The 20,734-nt window shown below is 42.1% G+C and overlaps 1 protein-coding gene across 1 annotated transcript in view; it reads left to right on the top strand.

The window, feature by feature from the left end:
• Nucleotides 1–1,545: 1,545 nt before the first annotated feature.
• The window catches only part of RAB27B (RAB27B, member RAS oncogene family), a 265,433-nt gene continuing 246,244 nt past the window's right edge, over nucleotides 1,546–20,734 (top strand). The window contains exon 1 of the mRNA XM_077282509.1: nucleotides 1,546–1,784. The gene's annotated coding sequence lies outside the window, so the exon portion shown is untranslated. The remainder of the gene's footprint in view (nucleotides 1,785–20,734) is intronic.

Here is a 20,734-nt window from a genome sequence, read left to right as displayed (position 1 = left end):
CTATGAGATTTCTAAAATGATTGCATTTTTGTATTCTTAACATATTACATTGTACCTGCATTTAACTAGGATTTAGGACCTGAGTTTGGTACGTGCAGGGTGCGGGAAATGCCGCTGTTCTCCTGAATACAGTGACATTTCTCTTTTCTCTCTGTGCCTCTCCATTCCTGAGATATGGCCTCTCTTCTCTGTGTATGAATCTGTTATTTTTATCCAACTGGGCGTGGTCCTCCAGAAGACACCCACATAGAGCAGATGACCACTCCCACTTGCACAACAAGACTAGATTTATATGCAGGGAAGGGTCCAAATCTCAGTAGCAGAGAGGCGCAGAAAAACAAGAAAAACAACGCCGGATTCAGGAGAACATCGGCATTTGTGACAAACAACAAACTAATTTCTGCTACATCTAACAAAATCAATTACTGCTACATCTAACAAATCCAAATCTGCTACATCTAACAAATCCAAATCTGCTACATCTAACAAATCCAAATCTGCTACACCTGACAATCCCAAATCTGCTACACCTGACAAACCCAAATCTGCTTTACCTGACAAACCCAAATCTGCTTTACCTGACAAATCCAATTGTGCTAGACCTGACAAACCCAAATCAACTGCACCCACAAACCCAATTCTGCTGCACCTGACACCTAATTCTGCTACACCTGACAAACCCAAATCTGCTGCACCTGACAAACCCAAATCTGCTGCACCTGACAAACCCAAATCTGCTACAGCTGACAAACCCAAATCTGCTACACCTGACAAACCCAAATCTGCTTTACCTGACAAATCCAATTGTGCTAGACCTGACAAACCCAAATCAACTGCACCCACAAACCCAAATCTGCTACACCTGACAAACCCAATTCTGCTACATCTGACAAACCCAAATCTGCTGCACCTGACAAACCCAAATCTGCTGCACCTGACACCTAATTCTGCTGCACCTGACAAACACAAATCTGCTACACCTGACACCTAATTCTGCTGCACCTAACAAACCCAATTCTGCTGCACCTGACACCTAATTCTGCTGCACCTGACAAACCCAAATCTGCTGCACCTGACAAACCCAATTCTGCTGCACCTGACAAACCCAATTCTGCTGCACCTGACACCTAATTCTGCTGCACCTGACAAACCCAAATCTGCTGCACCTGACAAACCCAATTCTGCTGCACCTGACAAACCCAATTCTGCTACATCTGACAAACCCAAATCTGCTGCACCTGACAAACCCAATTCTGCTGCACCTGACAAACCCAATTCTGCTACATCTGACAAACCCAAATCTGCTGCACCTGACAAACCCAATTCTGCTGCACCTGACAAACCCAAATCTGCTGCACCTGACAAACCCAAATCTGCTGCACCTGACAAACTCCCCTTGCTGCATCTGTTGCGGTGAGGACTGCCTGCAGCGGCTCAGCCACATCTGCCGATCATCCCCCATCCTGTCAGTGCTGCAGATGTTGCTGGGGGTCTGTATGATTCAGCAGCAGCAGTCAGTGAGAGGGGAGGAGTGTAGGACCCAGCAGAGCCGGAGCTGCAGGCAGGCAGGCAGCAGTGTGTCACTGGGCTGAGATCAGGAGGGAGCTGGATCTGGGGAGAGCAGTGGATCCCAGTGATCTGGTGTGTGCCCTGCACGCTGTGCCCCGGATTCCTGCTCTGCAGCCCCTGCCTTCCCTCTGATTGCACAGGAGAGATGGATGCAGCAGAGCCGTGAGCTGACAGCCCCGGAGCAGCAGCAGCAGCAGCAGCACACCAGGGCGGAGGTAGAGCTGTGTGTACATTGTGTCATGTGTGGAATACTTTGTATCAGTGCTAGAGCTCCGCACAGCAGAGACCTGAGGCTGGAGGGGGCTGGGGCTGGGGGCTGAGGGCTGAGCACTGGGGCTGGGGTTACAGCAGGCCTGAAACTTGCAGCACTTTGCAACTTCTGATTCTGTGCATTGTCTGTCTGCATTGTGGCTGTGTTACCTCTGCTGTGCAGGTGCAGCAGAGCTGAGTTTGTCACCTCATCATTATATATGGGAGTTTAGTGAGCGGTTTGGGCCCTGCTACATCTGCATGTTGTATTTTCTGAATGCTGGGACTGGCAGGACTTTTTCTGGCCACTTTGGTGCTGATTTCTCCATACTCCTGTCATGAATAGAATTGTTTATAATGTCTCTGGGTTTATGATAAACGTCTGTAATATAACCGGCAGGTGTGATTTATACGTTGGGTCCAGTGGATCCCCCCCGCGGTCAGAGAAGAAGTCTCGATGGTGGGAAATGTCGCTATTTTTCTGCTTCCTATGTATCAAAGCTGCGTTTGTCTGATGTTATACTGGAGCGTCTAGCGACTCAAGAGTCGACTCTTATGTCCAGAGATGTGTTGTTACTTTGAGACTTTTTTTTAGGTTTATATTTCACAGTTAAGAAACAAAAAAAAGAACGGATCTGTCCATAAGCGTCTGGTCCTGAAATGTGCGAGGATACTTTTCAGTAAGGGCCATGGCTTTCTGGTCACCGCTGAACGGTGGAGCGAGACGGCAGCCTCAATGTCTATTAGTATATGTGGCCTGCAACAATGGAGTGGGGCTTCCTGCACAGCCATAGTCACCATCCAATATAATAATGACTCCCATGGAATTCCACCAATTTTACTCTATCGATTTCATATGGAAGAAGAAAGAGACAAAATATGGAGCATATTGTTAGAACTGCTAAGACTACAATCATGGCAACGGTCTACTTCCAAGTTTTGGGGGGTGACCCTCTGTATAGGAGAGCACAAGAGTTAGAGATTATGCCCCCCCCCCCGATGTATAAGTAGAAGATTTATTGTAAATGAAAGGGAGAGTTACCAGTGTGACACATGTAGATCAGAAGAGCAGACCTTCAGTCATTACATGGCTCACACTGGTAACTCTCCCTTTCATTTACAATAAGCTTTGGAGGAAGATTCTCGGGGAGATCTATGTCCGGCCCATAGATCTTAACAGCTCATTTAAATATTAAGAAAAATGTGGATTTCTCTGGAATAAAACATCAGATCTCAGATATCAAGGTATAATTTTATTCAACCTCTTATAACCTACTGTACATGCCCATGTTTTAAAATAGGGCACACTGACTTTTGAGTGGGGTTTATATAAGCCCATGCCTTCTCAAACAGGGACATGTCCAAATTTGCTTGGGCTGTTTCTGGAAATTCAGGACAGTCCTGGCCAAAACATGCTACCAATGACAGATTCAGAAATTATTATTATTATTTTTTTATTATCCATTGACTTTTATGAATAATTTAAAGGCAGTTTTCCGCTTCTCGGACACCTTTTTTTTGTTCCTTCAGTACATCTACGATGAAAATGATAAGCAGTGTAAACTGGCTTCTCTAAAAGTTTATACTGTTTTGTGTCTACAGCTGCTAAGCTGACCTATGTGTATCCATAGTAACTGAAGACAAAGCGTCTGATCCTCCCTGTTTGTCTACATTTGGTATTGAAGTAGGGGACCATTAGAAGGGAGTACGACTACAGGACCCTTCCACGAAGCATGTAGAAAATCATGGTTTTGCTTCCGTCATCGTACACGGCAAGATAAAACTGATTTAAGTGCGCACACCTGTCTAATATGTCCAGGAACTGTCCTGACCCTCATGATCTGTAACTTGCCATTTACTCTTTTTAATTGGATGATTTTATTTAATCAACATTCTGCCAGCACTATAGATGCGGGAACTTCCAGTTCCTCACTTCACATCATACATCACCCTCCTGCCACTGGTTAATACTTCATCCCTTTAACTGGATGCTTGTATATCTGAAATACCTGTATGGATTTTGACAGATAAAAGTTGGGGCAGAAAGACAAATATACACCCTCACTTCCTGTAGAGTGACAAAGGCACACCCTCACTTCCTGTAGAGGGACAAAGGCACACCCTCACTTCCTGTAGAAGGACAAAGGCACACCCTCACTTCCTGTAGAGCAACAAAGGCACACCCTCACTTCCTGTAGAGGGACAAAAGCACACAATCACTTCCTGTAGAGGGACAGAGGCACGCTCTCACTTCCTGTAGAGGAACAGAAGCATGCTCTCACTTCCTGTAGAGGGACAAATGCACGCCCTCACTTCCTGTAGAGGGACAAAGGTGCACCCTCACTTCCTGTAGAGGGACAATGGTGCCCCTCACTTCCTGTAGAGGGACAAAGGCGCGCTCTCACTTCCTGTAGAGGAACAGAGGCACGCTCTCAGTTCCTGTAGAGGGACAAAGGCACACCCTCACTTCCTGTAGAAAGACAAAAGCACACCCTCACTTTCTGTAGAGGGACAGAGGCATGCTCTCACTTCCTGTAGAGGAACAGAGGCACGCTCTCAGTTCCTGTAGAGGGACAAAGGCACGCCCTCACTTCCTGTAGAGGGACAAAGGCTCGCCCTCACTTCCTGTAGAGGGACAGAGGCATGCTCTCACTTCCTGTAGAGGAACAGAGGCATGCTCTCACTTCCTGTAGAGGAACAGAGGCATGCTCTCAGTTCCTGTAGAGGGACAAAGGCTCGCCCTCACTTCCTGTAGAGGGACAAAGGCGCGCCCCCACTTCCTGTAGAGGGACAAAGGCACGCCCTCACTTCCTGTAGAGGGACAAAGGCGCGCCCTCAATTCCTGTAGAGGGACAAAGGCGCGCCCTCACTTCCTGTAGAGGGACAAAGGCGCGCCCTCACTTCCTGTAGAGGGACAAAGGCATGCCCTCACTTCCTGTAGAGGGACAAAGGCGCGCCCTCACTTCCTGTAGAGGGACAAAGGCGCGCCCACACTTCCTGTAGAGGGACAATGGCGCGCCCTCATTTACTGTAGAGTGACAAAGGCACGCCCTTATTTCCTGCAGGGAGAAAAAGGCGCACACTTATTTCCTGCAGGGAGACAAAGGTGCACACTCACTTCCTGTTGAGGGACAAATGGGCAACTTCACTTCCTGGAAAGACACAAAAACTCACCCCCGCTTCCTGTAGAGGGACAAAGGTGCGCCCTCACTTACTGTAGAGGGACAAAGGCGCGCCCTTATTTCCTGCAGGAAGATAAAGGCGCACCCTTATTTCCTGCAGGGAGACAAAGGTGCACACTCACTTCCTGTAGAGGGACAAATTGGCAACTTCACTTCCTGGAAAGACACAAAAACTCACCCCTGCTTCCTGTAGAGCGACAAAGGCGCGTCCTCGCTTCCTGAAGAGGACCAAAAACACACCCTCACTTCCTGTAGAGAAAAAGACACACTCGTTTCCTGTAGATAGAAGAAGGCGCGCCTTCTCTTCCTTTTGAGAGACAAAGACACACCCTCACTTCCTGTAGCGAGACAAAGTTGGATTTTTCGCGGGTAATACAGCATAATCTATAAATTGATTTGCAGATTGTCTTTTTATTACATTATCTCTCAAATAAGATCAAGTTATTGGAAAGTACTTAGACTATTTGATGACAATTCCTTGCAATGATTAACTTGAAACCTTTGTGCCCCCCTCCTGCGAAGCCTGCACCTTATGCTATCCTTTGGTTTTGTAGTGCTGGTGGGGGGCACCATGGTGTGTCCAGATCTTGTTCTTTTCATGCCTCATGGTGGGAGTTAGAGATCCACATCTGCAGGCTACGTGGGTTGTAGGTATCTGTGAGGCACGCTAAGGCTGGACACCAGAAGTCCGCGTGCCGAGCTGATGCCCTGGTTGTGTCTTAGCCAGCAGGATGACCGTCCTCCGTGCGCCTTGCCACTATATACTGTATCCGCTTTTTCAGGACTCGAATCAAGAATTATTTTTAGGGACACAAGATACGCGCCATGGACTTGTTTCTTCCCGGGACAAGCAGTGCTGCCATTGGCACTGTTATAGTGGCGGTCCATTATTCTGTGCTCTTTAATTTAATAACGTATTCATAAAGGGATTGAAGCAACGTTTTTCTGACACATGGCGCCAAATCCCCTGCTGTCCTAACTGTCGGAACTGGAGGGATTGTCCAGCAGAACATAAATGTTTGAAATCTTATATAATGGCCCTTTCTAATATACTTCCTTTCTTCAATGTGCCCAGATGTCCCAGTTTTCGTGACCCTCTTGTTACCCTGAGAGCTGACATGGAATGGGGCTAGTTGACTCATTCATTTTAAAGAGAATCTGTTAGCAGCTTTTTGTTGTGTAATCTGAAGACAGAATGATGTAGGGAAGGAGACACAGATTTCAGCGATGTGCCACTTATTAGGCTGTGTGCTGTTGTTTCCATACATTGAATGTTTTATCGCCAGGAGATTATCACTGCCTGGACCACAGCGCACATGAGCCCTAGTCTGACCACGCCCTCTCCTCTCATTGGCAGTAAATAGAGAGTCTGGTGTGGGTGGGATTAGCTTTCTGAGCACTGCTACATCTAAAAACTCTTTTTCTGTCACAACTGCTGCACCCAGTAAACTAAGTGATACATCGTTGGCATCAGAGTCTCTTTTCCTACACTATGCTACTCTCAGATGAGGTACCAAAAAATGCTCACAGATTCCCTTTAATTGCTAAGCCAGCCCCCTTCTCTCTCTCGATGCATTAGCTGTGACAGGGAATGGGACTGGCTTAGCTATTGCAATGAGACGGTCAAGTGGCTTTGTTCATTCCACTTAGATCCAAGACGTCTTAAAGGGTCCAATTTGGGGGGTTATTATTAGTCCAAGCAGCAGACCATGCTGGAACATGTTGGTTCTACAGGTAATTTAACCCCAGAGGTTACTTAAAGAGAACCCGTCACTTGCTATAAAAATGTAATTTTTACCTGCCGTAAATGACTCCGTTCTCCTGAATGTGATGATACTCTACTTTTATTCCTGAGATATGGTTCCGTCTTCCCTGTATGTATAGTCTTTAACTATGTGGGCGTCGTCTTCAACTGTTCTCTGGGCGTGTCTTCTTGAAGAGCTCGCCCACTTGGCTAACAAGACTTGATTTATATACAGTGAAAAGGTGGTCGTATCTCGGGAACATAGAGGCGCAGGAAGAAAAGAAAAACATCGCCGGATTCAGGAGAACAGCGACTTTTACACCAGGTTAAAAATAATAGATATTTATTGTAAGTGATGGGTCCCTTTATTCTTAATTTATAAGGACTTCATATTCACTGTGTGCAGTAGTAATGGTGCAATTATTAAACCCCTATTCACTCACTAAAGATGCTGACCTCCAGACCCTCATTAGTCAGCATGTGGCCATAGCCAGGGAGATATGGATAATTATTCCATCTGGCTTCCAGGATTTTTTTTTACATTTTTTTATAATCCGTTTATTCCTAAATGGGTTTTTCCTGTGGATTACACCAAGGCTGCGGCGACTCGTAAGGCAGACGTCTGTCTCTGGGTGCATTACCCAAAGTGCTCTCATATCCCAGAGAAGAAACCCTCACTTGCTGTAAAACTGTGTATCTGTAGAGAAAAAAATGCTACAGATCATAAATATATATATATATATACAGAACAGACCAAAAGTTTGGACACACCTTCTCATTTAAAGATTTTTCTGTATTTTCATGACTATGAAAATTGTACATTCACACTGAAGGCATCAAGACTATGAATTAACACATGTGGAATTATATACTTAACAAAAAAGTGTGAAACAACTGAAAACATGTCTTATATTCTAGGTTCTTCAGAGTAGCCACCTTTTGCTTTGATGACTGCTTTGCACACTCTTGGCATTCTCTTGATGAGCTTCAAGAGGCAGTCACCGGGAATGGTTTTCACTTCACAGGTGTGCCCTGTCAGGTTTAATAAGTGGGATTTCTTGCCTTATAAATGGTGTTGGGACCATCAGTTGTGTTGTGCAGAAGTCTGGTGGATACACAGCTGATAGTCCTACTGAATAGACTGTTAGAATTTGTATTATGGCAAGAAAAAAGCAGCTAAGTAAAGAAAAACGAGTGGCCATCATTACTTTAAGAAAAGAAGGTCAGACAGTCCGAAAAATTGGGAAAACTTTGAAAAGTGTCCTCAAGTGCAGTAGCAAAAACCATCAAGTGCTACAAAGAAACTGGCTCACATGAGGATCGCCCCAGGAAAGGAAGACCAAGAGTCACCTCTGCTTCTGAGGATAAGTTTATCCGAGTCACCAGCCTCAGAAATCGCAGGTTAACAGCAGCTCAGATTAGAGACCAGGTCAATGCCACAGAGTTCTAGCAGCAGACACATCTCTACAACAACTGTTAAGAGGAGACTTTGTGCAGCAGGCCTTCATGGTAAAATAGCTGCTAGGACACCACTGCTAAGGACAGGCAACAAGCAGAAGAGACTTGTTTGGGCTAAAGAACACAAGGAATGGACATTAGACCGGTGGAAATCTGTGCTTTGGTCTGATGAGTCCAAATATGAGATCTTTGGTTCCAACCACCGTGTCTTTGTGCAACGGAGAAAAGGTGAACGGATGGACTATACCTGGTTCCAACCGTGAAGCATGGAGGAGGAGGTGTGATGGTGTGGGGGTGCTTTGCTGGTGACACTGTTGGGGATTTATTCAAAATTGAAGGCATACCTACAAGCATGGCTACCACAGCATCTTGCAGCGGCATGCTATTCCATCCGGTTTGCGTTTAGTTGGACCATCATTTATTTTTCAACAGGACAATGACCCCAAACACACCTCCAGGCTGTGAAAGGGCTATTTGGCCAAGAAGGAGAGCGATGGGGTGCTACGCCAGATGACCTGGCCTCCACAGTCACCATACCTGAACCCAATCGAGATGGTTTGGGGTGAGCTGGACCGCAGAGTGAAGGCAAAAGGGCCAACAAGTGCTAAGCATCTCTGGGAACTCCTTCAAGATTGTTGGAAGACCATTCCCGGTGACTACCTCTTGAAGCTCATCAAGAGAATGCAAGAGTGTGCAAAGCAGTCATCAAAGCAAAAGGTGGCTACTTTGAAGAACCTAGAATATAAGACATAATTTCAGTTGTTTCACACTTTTTTGTTAAGCATATACACTGTGTGCAGAATTATTAAGCAAGTTGTATTTTAGAGGATTATTTTTATTATTGATCAACAACTATGTTCTCAATCAACCCAAAAGACTCATAAATATCAAAGCTTAATATTTTTGGAAGCTGGAGTGGGGTTTTCTTAGATTTGGCTATCTTAGGATGATATCTGTTTGTGCAGGTAACTATTACTGTGCAGAATTATTAGGCATCTTAATAAAAAACAAATAAATTCCAATCATCACTTGTTTATTTTCCCCAGGTAAACCAATATAACTGCACAAAATTTAGAAATAAACATTTCTGACATGCAAAAACAAAACCCCAAAAAATTAGTGCCCAATATAGCCACCTTTCTTTATGATGACACTCAGCAGCCTCCATCCATAGATTCTGTCAGTTGCTTGATCTGTTTACGACCAACATTGCGTGCAGCAGCCACCACAGCCTCCCAGACACTGTCCCGAGAGGTGGACTGTTTTCCTTCCTTGTAGATCTCACATTTTATGAGGGACCACAGGTTCTCTATTGGGTTAAGATCAGGTGAACAAGGGGGCCATGTCATTATTTTTTCTTCTTTGAGACCTTTACTGGCCAGCCACGCTGTGGAGTAGTTGGAGGCATGTGATGGAGCATTGTCCTGCATGAAAATCATGTTTTTCTTGAACGATACCGACTTCTTCCTGTACCACTGCTTGAAGAAGTTGTCTTCCGGAAACTGGCAGTAGGTCTGGGAGTTGAGCTTCACTCCATCCTCAACCCGAAAAGGTCCCACAAGTTCATCTTTGATGATCCCAGCCCATACCAGTCCCCACCTCCACCTTGCTGGCGTCTGAGTCGGAGTGGAGCTCTCTGCCCTTTACTGATCCAGCCTCTGGCCCATCCATCTGGCCCATCAAGAGCCACTCTCATTTCATCAGTCCATAAAACCTTTGAAAAGTCAGTCTTAAGATATTTCTTGGCCCAGTCTTGACGTTTTATCTTATGTTTCTTGTTCAGAGGTGGTCGTTTTTCAGCCTTCCTTACCTTGGCCGTGTCCCTGAGTATCGCACACCTTGTGCTTTTTGTTACTCCAGTAACGTTGCAGCTCTGAAATATGGCAAAACTGGTGGTAAATGGCATCTTGGCAGCTTCACGCTTGGTTTTCCTCAATTCATGGGCAGTTATTTTGCGCCTTTTTTGCCCAACACGCTTCTTGCGACCCTGTTGGCTATTTGCCATGAAACGCTTGATTGTTCAGTGATCACGCTTCAAAAGTTTGGCAATTTCAACACTGCCGCATCCTTCTGCAAGACATCTCACAATTTTGGACTTTTCAGAGCCCGTCAAATCTCTCTTCTGACCCATTTTGCCAAAGGAAAGGAAGTTGCCTAATAATTACGCACACCTTATATAGGGTTTTGATGTCATTAGACAACACCCCTCCTCATTACAGAGATGCACATCACCTGATTTACTTAATTGGTAGTTGGCTCTCAGGCCTGAACAGCTTGGAGTAGGACGACATGTATAAAAAGTATCATGGGATCAAAATACAACTTGCCTAATAATTCTGCACACAGTGTAATTCCACATGTCTTAATTCATAGTTTTGATGCCTTCAGTGTGAATGTACAATTTTCATAGTCATGAAAATACAGAAAAATCTTTAAATGAGAAGTTGTGTCCAAACTTTTGGTCTTTTTTTGCCTTTTTTGTGTGTGTAGAAAACCAGTGGCGTAGCTAAACAGATATGTATAATCTGTAGCATTTTTTAGATTTCTTTATATCTTTTTTTTGCATTTTTGCCTTTTCCGTGTGTAGAGAACCAGTTGTATAGCTACAAGTTTCTGGAAAAGTGCAATTCCTAATGGGATAGTGTGGGGAAAAGGTGTCCTATATCCAATCCCATATCCAACAGTCAAGACCCCCACCCCCCACAGCACTAAGCAAAGGGGGTACATGACTGTGGGAGGGGGAGACCTATAACGCATGACTGCAGTTTTGATTGTATAGCTGTGTAGATTTTAACACCACCTGTTCCCAGGGCTTGATGTCTTGATGATACCTCTGATACACTCTTATTTTAGACTGATTTATCTTATAACCCAGGTAAGGTATGATGTCATCACATACAGTGACATCATCGGCAGTTAAAGGTTATTTCTATGTCCGTTATGGTCCATTCATATAGGTTTAATACTCAGCGTCTGTAGGAGGCTGTAAAGCAGTATCGTTTTCACTGTAGACCAGTGTCCCTGTAAATATGCTGTTTGCTGGCAGGGTAAGCACAAGGTTCTCATCATAGTAAAGTATCATAATCCCCCGAACCCTGTCACAGGCAGTCACTCATACAGTGCCCTGGTAATCATTATTCCTAAGATTTCCAGGTCTGTAAATGTCACTTGTCGTAAACCACCTGATGGTTGAGTCATTAGGGGGTCATCTATTCCCTAGAATTGCGGTGACGGAGCACCGGCGAGATCTCATGTGACACTTCACTATTATTTTACATGAAATCTTACCAACAGAAAAATTGCACATTGAGCGATGAAAATATATTATATTGGATTTGAAGGTTATTGCCATGACATTCTCCAAACAGATCTAGGCACATAGTGTGCTCCCAGGTACAAGGGAAAGAACAATGCACTATAGGAAAAAGTACATAAAAAGAATACCGTAGTTACTGGGTTAGAAGTCAGTGATAAATCAGTCATATCCTTGTACATAGGAGCAGTATTATAGTAGTTATATTCTTGTACATAGGGAGCAGTATTATAGTAGTTATATTCTTGTACATAGGAGCAGTATTATAGTAGTTATATTCATGTACATAGGAGACAGTATTATAGTAGTTATATTCATGTACATAGGAGACAGTATTATAGTAGTTATATTCTTGTACATAGGAGCAGTATTGTAGTAGTTATATTCTTGTACATAGCGCCAGTATTATAGTAGTTATATTCTTATATATAGGGGCAGTATTATAGTAGTTATATTCTTGTACATAGGGGCAGTATTATAGCAGTTATATTCTTGTACATAGGAGCAGTATTATAGTAGTTATATTCTTGTACATAGGGGCAGTATTATAGTAGTTATATTCTTGTATATAGGGGCAGTATTATAGTAGTTATATTCTTGTACATAGGAGCAGTATTATAGTAGTTATATTCTTGTACATAGGGGCAGTATTATAGTAGTTATATTCTTGTATATAGGGGCAGTATTATAGTAGTTATATTCTTGTACATAGGGGCAGTATTATAGTAGTTATATTCTTGTATATAGGGGCAGTATTATAGTAGTTATATTCTTGTATATAGGGGCAGTATTATAGTAGTTATATTCTTGTACATAGGAGCAGTATTATAGTAGTTATACCCTTGTATATAGGGGCAGTATTATAGTAGTTATATTCTTGTATATAGGGGCAGTATTATAGTAGTTATATTCTTGTATATAGGGGCAGTATTATAGTAGTTATATTCTTGTACATAGGGTCAGTATTATAGTAGTTATATTCTTGTATATAGGGGCAGTATTATAGTAGTTATATTCTTGTATATAGGGGCAGTATTATAGTAGTTATACTCTTGTATATAGGGGCAGTATTATAGTAGTTATATTCTTGTATATGGGGGCAGTATTATACTAGTTATATTCTTGTACATAGGAGCAGTATTATAGTAGTTATATTCTTGTATATGGGGGCAGTATTATAGTAGTTATATTCTTGTATATAGGGGCAGTATTATAGTAGTTATATTCTTGTACATAGGGTCAGTATTATAGTAGTTATATTCTTGTATATAGGGGCAGTATTATAGTAGTTATATTCTTGTATATAGGGGCAGTATTATAGTAGTTATACTCTTGTATATAGGGGCAGTATTATAGTAGTTATATTCTTGTATATGGGGGCAGTATTATACTAGTTATATTCTTGTACATAGGAGCAGTATTATAGTAGTTATATTCTTGTATATGGGGGCAGTATTATAGTAGTTATACCCTTGTATATAGGGGCAGTATTATAGTAGTTATATTCTTGTACATAGGCACAGTATTATAGCAGTTATATTCTTGTACATATGAGCAGTATTATAGTAGTTATATTCTTGTATATATGAGCAGTATTATAGTAGTTATATTCTTATACATAGGTGCAGTATTATAGTAGTTATATTCTTGTATATAGGGGCAGTATTATAGTAGTTATATTCTTGTACATAGGAGCAGTATTATAGTAGTTATATTCTTGTATATAGGGGCAGTATTATAGTAGTTATATTCTTGTACATAGGAGCAGTATTATAGTAGTTATATTCTTGTATATATGAGCAGTATTATAGTAGTTATATTCTTATACATAGGAGGCAGTATTATAGTAGTTATATTCCTGTACATAGGACCTACAGAACAACTACGGAGTATAAATACCCATGAAGTCATAAGTAAAATGTAACAGCTTTTATTAAACATAATCAAATCACATAAATAACAGACAAAGTACACATATAGTGCATGTACGGCAGACAATCAACACTGCAAGTACCACCAAGGGTATAGGGAGGCAAAGACTACTTACTATTATGGGCCTATTAGTTAGTCAGTAGAACATGATTGTTACCATAAAGTGCACAGTGCTTCCTATGAACCGGCATATGCCTGGTTCATCTGAGTTACTACTCAACAGCCCAGCATAGATATAAGTGATAGTACTACAATATTGCCAATCTTACCCAGATATAGTTGGTGTCAGTGTGAGTCCGGCGGCCCCGACGCGCGTTTCGCGTAGGCTTCCTCGGGGGGACGTGATTGTGTGTCTGACCGGGGCTGTATTTAAGGTATCCCACCAGCTGCAGCAGCCATAGTGTAGCGTGATTGGCGCATGCGCATCGTCATATCCGGGACGCCGACATCATCCCCGGCGCTCCCGGCGCTGAAAGCAGGCAGAGGGAAAACCCTCAAGACGTCATTTCCTGCTGCGCCGATACTGAGCACCGGTGAATGATTGTCGGCCTACCCCATTGCGGCGCGCATGCGCACGTCCTCCTACGGCCATTTTATCTAAGGGCAACACTAAGGGCAGCTGAAATAAGTTAAGTATATCTTGTGAAAGTGTCAAAACTAACTTGAACAAGAACCTAAACCATAATATAATAACGGGGGGAGGCAATAAATGGGAAGGAGAAGGATTATATCCCTCTTCAATCTCCCACCATATCAATGTGATTACTATGTGAATAAAGTGCAAAGAGTGCATACCGATCCTACAATAACCAAAAGTGCATTGCACTGGACTAAGCCAGATATCAGAATATATATATATGTGAGACACTATATCAATAAGAATGAAAATATAAAAATATTACAAAGTTTTACTAAAATATTACTAAAAAAGGACCATGACATAACCGAACCTATGCCATTTTCACAAATTCTATCTCATTTAACAGTGATGTGTGACCAAGATCCCATATCCGAAAATATGTATGTGGATCCACATCATTAGATATTTGTATAGGCACAAAAGTATCGGTCATATCCTGGTCTACATATACAGCCTAAATAAAATAAACAAACACAAAAAAGTGTATCTATTAAAAAGATATACATAACTACAGTACAGCTCTCAGCCCAATATTCTACTGTCATAAACACTCTCATTGTATATATACTAAACATATGACAGGAAACTATTGCTCATATAATTCTTTTCCGATGTTTCCATCCGTTAGGAGACGCAGCTGTCCGGATATCCAGATGTCCCACACAGGCCCAGACAGGGGCAGTATTATAGTAGTTATATTCTTGTACATAGGAGCAGTATTATAGTAGTTATATTCTTGTACATAGGAGCAGTATTATAGTAGTTATATTCTTGTACATAGGAGCAGTATTATAGTAGTTTTATTCTTGTACATAGGAGCAGTATTATAGTAGTTATATTCTTGTACATAGGAGCAGTATTATAGTAGTTATATTCTTGTACATAGGAGCAGTATTATAGTAGTTATATTCTTGTACATAGGAGCAGTATTATAGTAGTTTTATTCTTGTACATAAGGGCAGTATTATATTAGTTATATTCTTGTATATAGGGGCAGTATTATAGTAGTTATATTCTTGTACATAAGGGCAGTATCATAGCAGTTATGTTCTTGTACATAGGAGCAGTATTACAGTAGTTATATTCTTGTACATAGGAGTAGTATTATAGTAGTTATATTCCTGTACATAGGAGCAGTATTATAGTAGTTATATTCTTGTATATATGGGCAGTATTATAGTAGTTATAGTCTTATACATAAGAGCAGTATTATATTAGTTATATTCTTGTACATAGCGGCAGTATTATAGTAGTTACATTCTTGTACATCGGATGCAGTATTATAGTAGTTATAGTCTTGTACATAAGGGCAGTATTTTATTAGTTATATTCTTGTTAAAAGGGGCAGTTTTATAGTAGTTATATTCTTGTACATAAGGGCAGTATTTTATTAGTTATATTATTGTTCAAAGGGGCAGTATTATAGTAGTTATATTGCTGTACATAGGGGCAGTATTATAGTAGTTATATTCTTGTATATAGGGGCAGTATTATAGTAGTTACATTCTTGTACATAGGAGCAGTATTATAGTAGTTATATTCTTGTATATAGGGGCAGTATTATAGTAGTTACATTCTTGTACATCGGATGCAGTATTATAATAGTTATATTTTTGTACATAGGGGAAGTATTATAGTAGTTACATTCTTGTACATCGAATGCAGTATTATAGTAGTTATAGTCTTGTACATAGGGCCAGTATTATAGTAGTTATATTCTTGTACATAGAAGCAGTATTATATTAGTTATATTCTTGTATATAGGGGCAGTATTATAGTAGTTACATTCTTGTACATAGGAGCAGTATTATAGTAGTTACATTCTTGTACATAGGAGCAGTATTATAGTAGTTATATTCTTGTATATAGGGAGCAGTATTATGTTAGTTATATTCTTGTTCAAATGGGCAGTATTATAGTAGTTATATTCTTGTATACAGTGGACAGTATTATAGTAGTTATATTCTTGTACATAGGGGCAGTAGTATAGCAGTTATATTCTTTTACACAGAAGCAGTATTATATTAGTTATATTCTTGTATATAGGAGCAGTATTATAGTAGTTATATTCTTGTACATAGGAGCAGTATTATAGTAGTTATATTCTTGTACATAGGAGCAGTATTATAGTAGTTATATTCTTATAGATAGGGGGCAGTATTATAGTAGTTATATTCTTGTATATAGGGGCAATTTTTATTGTAAAAACAAACAATTACTGTTGAATTTAACAAAATTCTTCCAGGAATACAATACGAAATTCAGTTGGATTGTACAGTCATGGCCAAAAGTATTGACACCCCTGCAATTCTGTCAGATAATACTCAGTTTCTTCCTGAAAATGATTGCAAACATAAATTCTTTGGTATTATTGTCTTCATTTTATTTGTCTTAAATGAAAAAACACAAAAAGAATTGTCCTAAAGCCAAATTGGATATAATTCGACACCAAACATAAAAAAGGGGGTGGACAAAAGTATTGGCACCGTTTGAAAAATCATGTGATGCTTCTCTAATTAGTGTAATTAACAGCACCTGTAACTTCCCTGTGGCACCTAACAGGTGTTGGCAATAACTAAATCACACTTGCAGCCAGTTGACATGGATTAAAGTTGACTCAACCTCTGTCCTGTGTCCTTGTGTGTACCACATTGAGCATGGAGAAAAGAAAGAAGACCAAAGAACTGTCTGAGGACTTGAGAAACCAAATTGTGAGGAAGCATGAGCAATCTCAAGGCTACAAGTCCATCTCCAAAGACCTGAATGTTCCTGTGTCTACCGTGCGCAGTGTCATCAAGAAGTTTAAAGCCCATGGCACTGTGGCTAACCTCCCTAGATGTGGACGGAAAAGAAAAATTGACAAGAGATTTCAACGCAAGATTGTGCGGATGTTGGATAAAGAACCTCGACTAACATCCAAACAAGTTCAAGCTGCCCTGCAGTCCGAGGGTACAACAGTGTCAACCCATACTATCCGTCAGCGTCTGAATGAAAAGGGACTGTATGGTAGGAGACCCAGGAAGACCCCACTTCTTACCCCGAGACATAAAAAAGCCAGGCTGGAGTTTGCCAAAACTTACCTGAAAAAGCCTAAAACGTTTTGGAAGAATGTTCTCTGGTCAGATGAGACAAAAGTAGAACTTTTTGGGCAAAGGCATCAACATAGAGTTTACAGGAGAAAAAAAGAGGCATTCAAAGAAAAGAACACGGTCCCTACAGTCAAACATGGCGGAGGTTCCCTGATGTTTTGGGGTTGCTTTGCTGCCTCTGGCACTGGACTGCTTGACCGTGTGCATGGCATTATGAAGTCTGAAGACTACCAACAAATTTTGCAGCATAATGTAGGGCCCAGTGTGAGAAAGCTGGGTCTCCCTCAGAGGTCATGGGTCTTCCAGCAGGACAATGACCCAAAACACACTTCAAAAAACACTAGAAAATGGTTTGAGAGAAAGCACTGGAGACTTCTAAGGTGGCCAGCAATGAGTCCAGACCTGAATCCCATAGAACACCTGTGGAGAGATCTCAAAATGGCAGTTTGGAGAAGGCACCCTTCAAATATCAGGGACCTGGAGCAGTTTGCCAAAGAAGAATGGTCTAAAAATCCAGCAGAGCATTGTAAGAAACTCATTGATGGTTACCGGAAGCGGTTGGTCACAGTTATTTTGGCTAAAGGTTGTGCAACCAAGTATTAGGCTGAGGGTGCCAGTACTTTTGTCTGGCCCATTTTTGGAGTTTTGTGTGAAATGATCAATGTTTTGCTTTTTGCTTCATTCTCTTTTGTGTTTTTTCATTTAAGACAAATTAAATGAAGATAATAATACCAAAGAATTTGTTTGCAATCATTTTCAGGAAGAAACTGAGTATTATCTGACAGAATTGCAGGGGTGTCAATACTTTTGGCCATGACTGTACATACATTCATTACATTTCCAGATTATACATATAAAATTAACCTAAGAGTCCATACTTCTAATTTGAAGAGAAAAAACAAAACAAAACACATTGCTCATCATATTAGAACCCAGTGACACATGCTTCCATATCTTTACATTTCCTAATTTTTCCTAATGATTTTATCTGTTTGAGTTCAGACATTATCTGGTTCACAGCATCACAGATCTGAGTCAGAGAGAGTTATTTTGCCCACCACCTGTCCCCATTTCAGACTCTTCCCGAGTGCCCTCAGGTAAGGGCTTCCGCTTAGGCGGAGGACAGTCCTCTACGTCCCTATCACACTCTGCGTTGATTCTTTTAAGGTCATCTTCAAAATCACAGTCAGACTCAGACAGAACATCAAACCTATTGGATACGACCATTACCCCTACAGAACTCTGGACTTTCCTCCTGGCTCCTGGGCCAGTATCATACTACTCAGGTTTACGGGAGGTCTTGTCCTTTTTCTTCCTTTTAGTCTGATTTTTGCTATTTCCTTCAGACACAGATGTTAGTACTGAAATAATGCCTTCCTGTGACTGCTGCTCCTGAGGCACAACCTCCATGCTCCCGTGTGCACCCTCTGATCCCTGTTGCTCTGGTGCAGGGCTGCCACTAGAAATTTCGGGGCCCCATACTGGCAAAATTTTCGGGGCCCTCTTGAGACTCCACCCAGGCTCCACCCCAACCCCGCCTCCACGCTCCACCCCTCGACCTGTCCACAGTCCCACCGCTCTCTCTTGGAAAAACTCCACTTCTCACCTATCACACATTGACAGTTCCCATCACCAGATCACACATATAGCCGGCAGCTTTTGTTTTGGCCAAAAGATTTTTTAAGCCGCCACCATAACACGGTAGACACTTTTGGCCGGGCCCTACTCTGCTGTAACCTATTAAATATCTGTTAAAATATGCAATACAATTTAGGTATATTTTTATTTATTTTTCAATTTTTAAAATGACCAATAATATCACATACAAAGAACAAATACCGCTACACCATGACTAGATGACATATTACCACCACAGTGATCGAATAATATCACATACAAAGAACAAATACCGCTACACCATGACCAGACCGCATATTACCACCACAGTGATCGAATAATATCACATACAAGGAACAAATACCGCAACACCGTGTCCAGACCACATATTACCACCACAAAGTGACCAAATAGCACATACAAGGGACAAATACCGCAACACCATTTCCAGACCACATATTACCACCACATAGTGACTGAATACTACAATTCTGATCAGTAATAAAAAAAACACAATACTATCACCATAAGTGCCATTATACACAGGAGATCCGTACTTAGTATGCAGTGTCTGTGTACAGATAATACAGTGATCACTAGTGAAATTATCCACAGGAGCTCTGTATACAGTATACAGTGTATAGTGTCAGTGTATAGGTAACACTGACTCACCAGTGACATCTCTAGGTGAAGTCCTTCATCTTTCATCCAGCACAGACCGCCATCATTTCATCCAGCCAGGACTCGTCTCTGCAGGATATAACACAGTTATCTCAAGCTCCGCTTGTAGAACACATTACTTAATTTTTCCCAACTTCTACATTACACCACATGAAGAAAAAGAGGCGACATAGTATCACTCTACACAGTATCAGGACCGCCCCCTCATTTAAAACAGTGTCCTCAAAAAATAAAATAAATACATCACTGCAGTAATAATATCCCTAAATTAGTCCCTATGGTAATAATATTCCCCATCCTGGCCATCGTGTGTCTCATTCCTGGCGTCAGCCATATGTTCTCCCATCTTGCCCTCATGAGTATCCATTCTGCCCCATATGATCTCCCCATCCTGCCCCATATGATCGCCCCATGTGATCTCTCCATCCTGCCCCATCTGTCTCCATCATATCCATCCTGCCCCATGATCCTGCACGATCTGTCTCCAATTCTGCCCCCAGTGTCTCCAATCATGCCCCCATGTCTGCAATCCTGCCACTTGTCTCCAATCATGCCCCCTGTGTATCCATTCTGCCCCATATGTCTCCAATCCTCCCCCATCTGTCTGAAGTCATGCCCCCATGTCTTTCATCCTGCCCCGTGTCTCCAATCATGCCCCGTATCTCCATTCTGCCCCAATGTCCAGCATTCTACCCGTGTCCAGCATTCTGCCCCCGGGTCTCACAGTCTGCCCATGTCCAGCATTCTGCCCCGGTGTGTCCAGCATTTCTGCCCCGGTGTGTCCAGCATTTCTGCCCCAGTGTGTCCAGCATTTCTGCCCCAGTGTGTCCAGCATTTCTGCCCCAGTGTGTCCAGCATTTCTGCCCCAGTGTGTCCAGCATTTCTGCCCCAGTGTGTCCAGCATTTCTGCCCCAGTGTGTCCAGCATTTCTGCCCCAGTGTGTCCAGCATTTCTGCCCCAGTGTGTCCAGCATTTCTACCCCAGTGTGTCCAGCATTTCTGCCCCAGTGTGTCCAGCATTTCTACCCCAGTGTGTCCAGCATTTCTACCCCAGTGTGTCCAGCATTTCTACCCCAGTGTGTCCAGCATTTCTACCCCAGTGTGTCCAGCATTTCTGCCCCAGTGTGTCCAGCATTTCTGCCCCAGTGTGTCCAGCATTTCTACCCCAGTGTGTCCAGCATTTCTACCCCAGTGTGTCCAGCATTTCTACCCCAGTGTGTCCAGCATTTCTGCCCCAGTGTGTCCAGCATTTCTGCCCCAG

This window comes from Ranitomeya variabilis, chromosome 1, assembly GCF_051348905.1.
Source record: "Ranitomeya variabilis isolate aRanVar5 chromosome 1, aRanVar5.hap1, whole genome shotgun sequence".
Lineage (NCBI taxonomy): Eukaryota > Metazoa > Chordata > Amphibia > Anura > Dendrobatidae > Ranitomeya > Ranitomeya variabilis.
The sequence above is the reverse complement of the archived record's forward strand: the minus strand, read 5'-3'. Positions and strand labels throughout refer to the sequence as shown.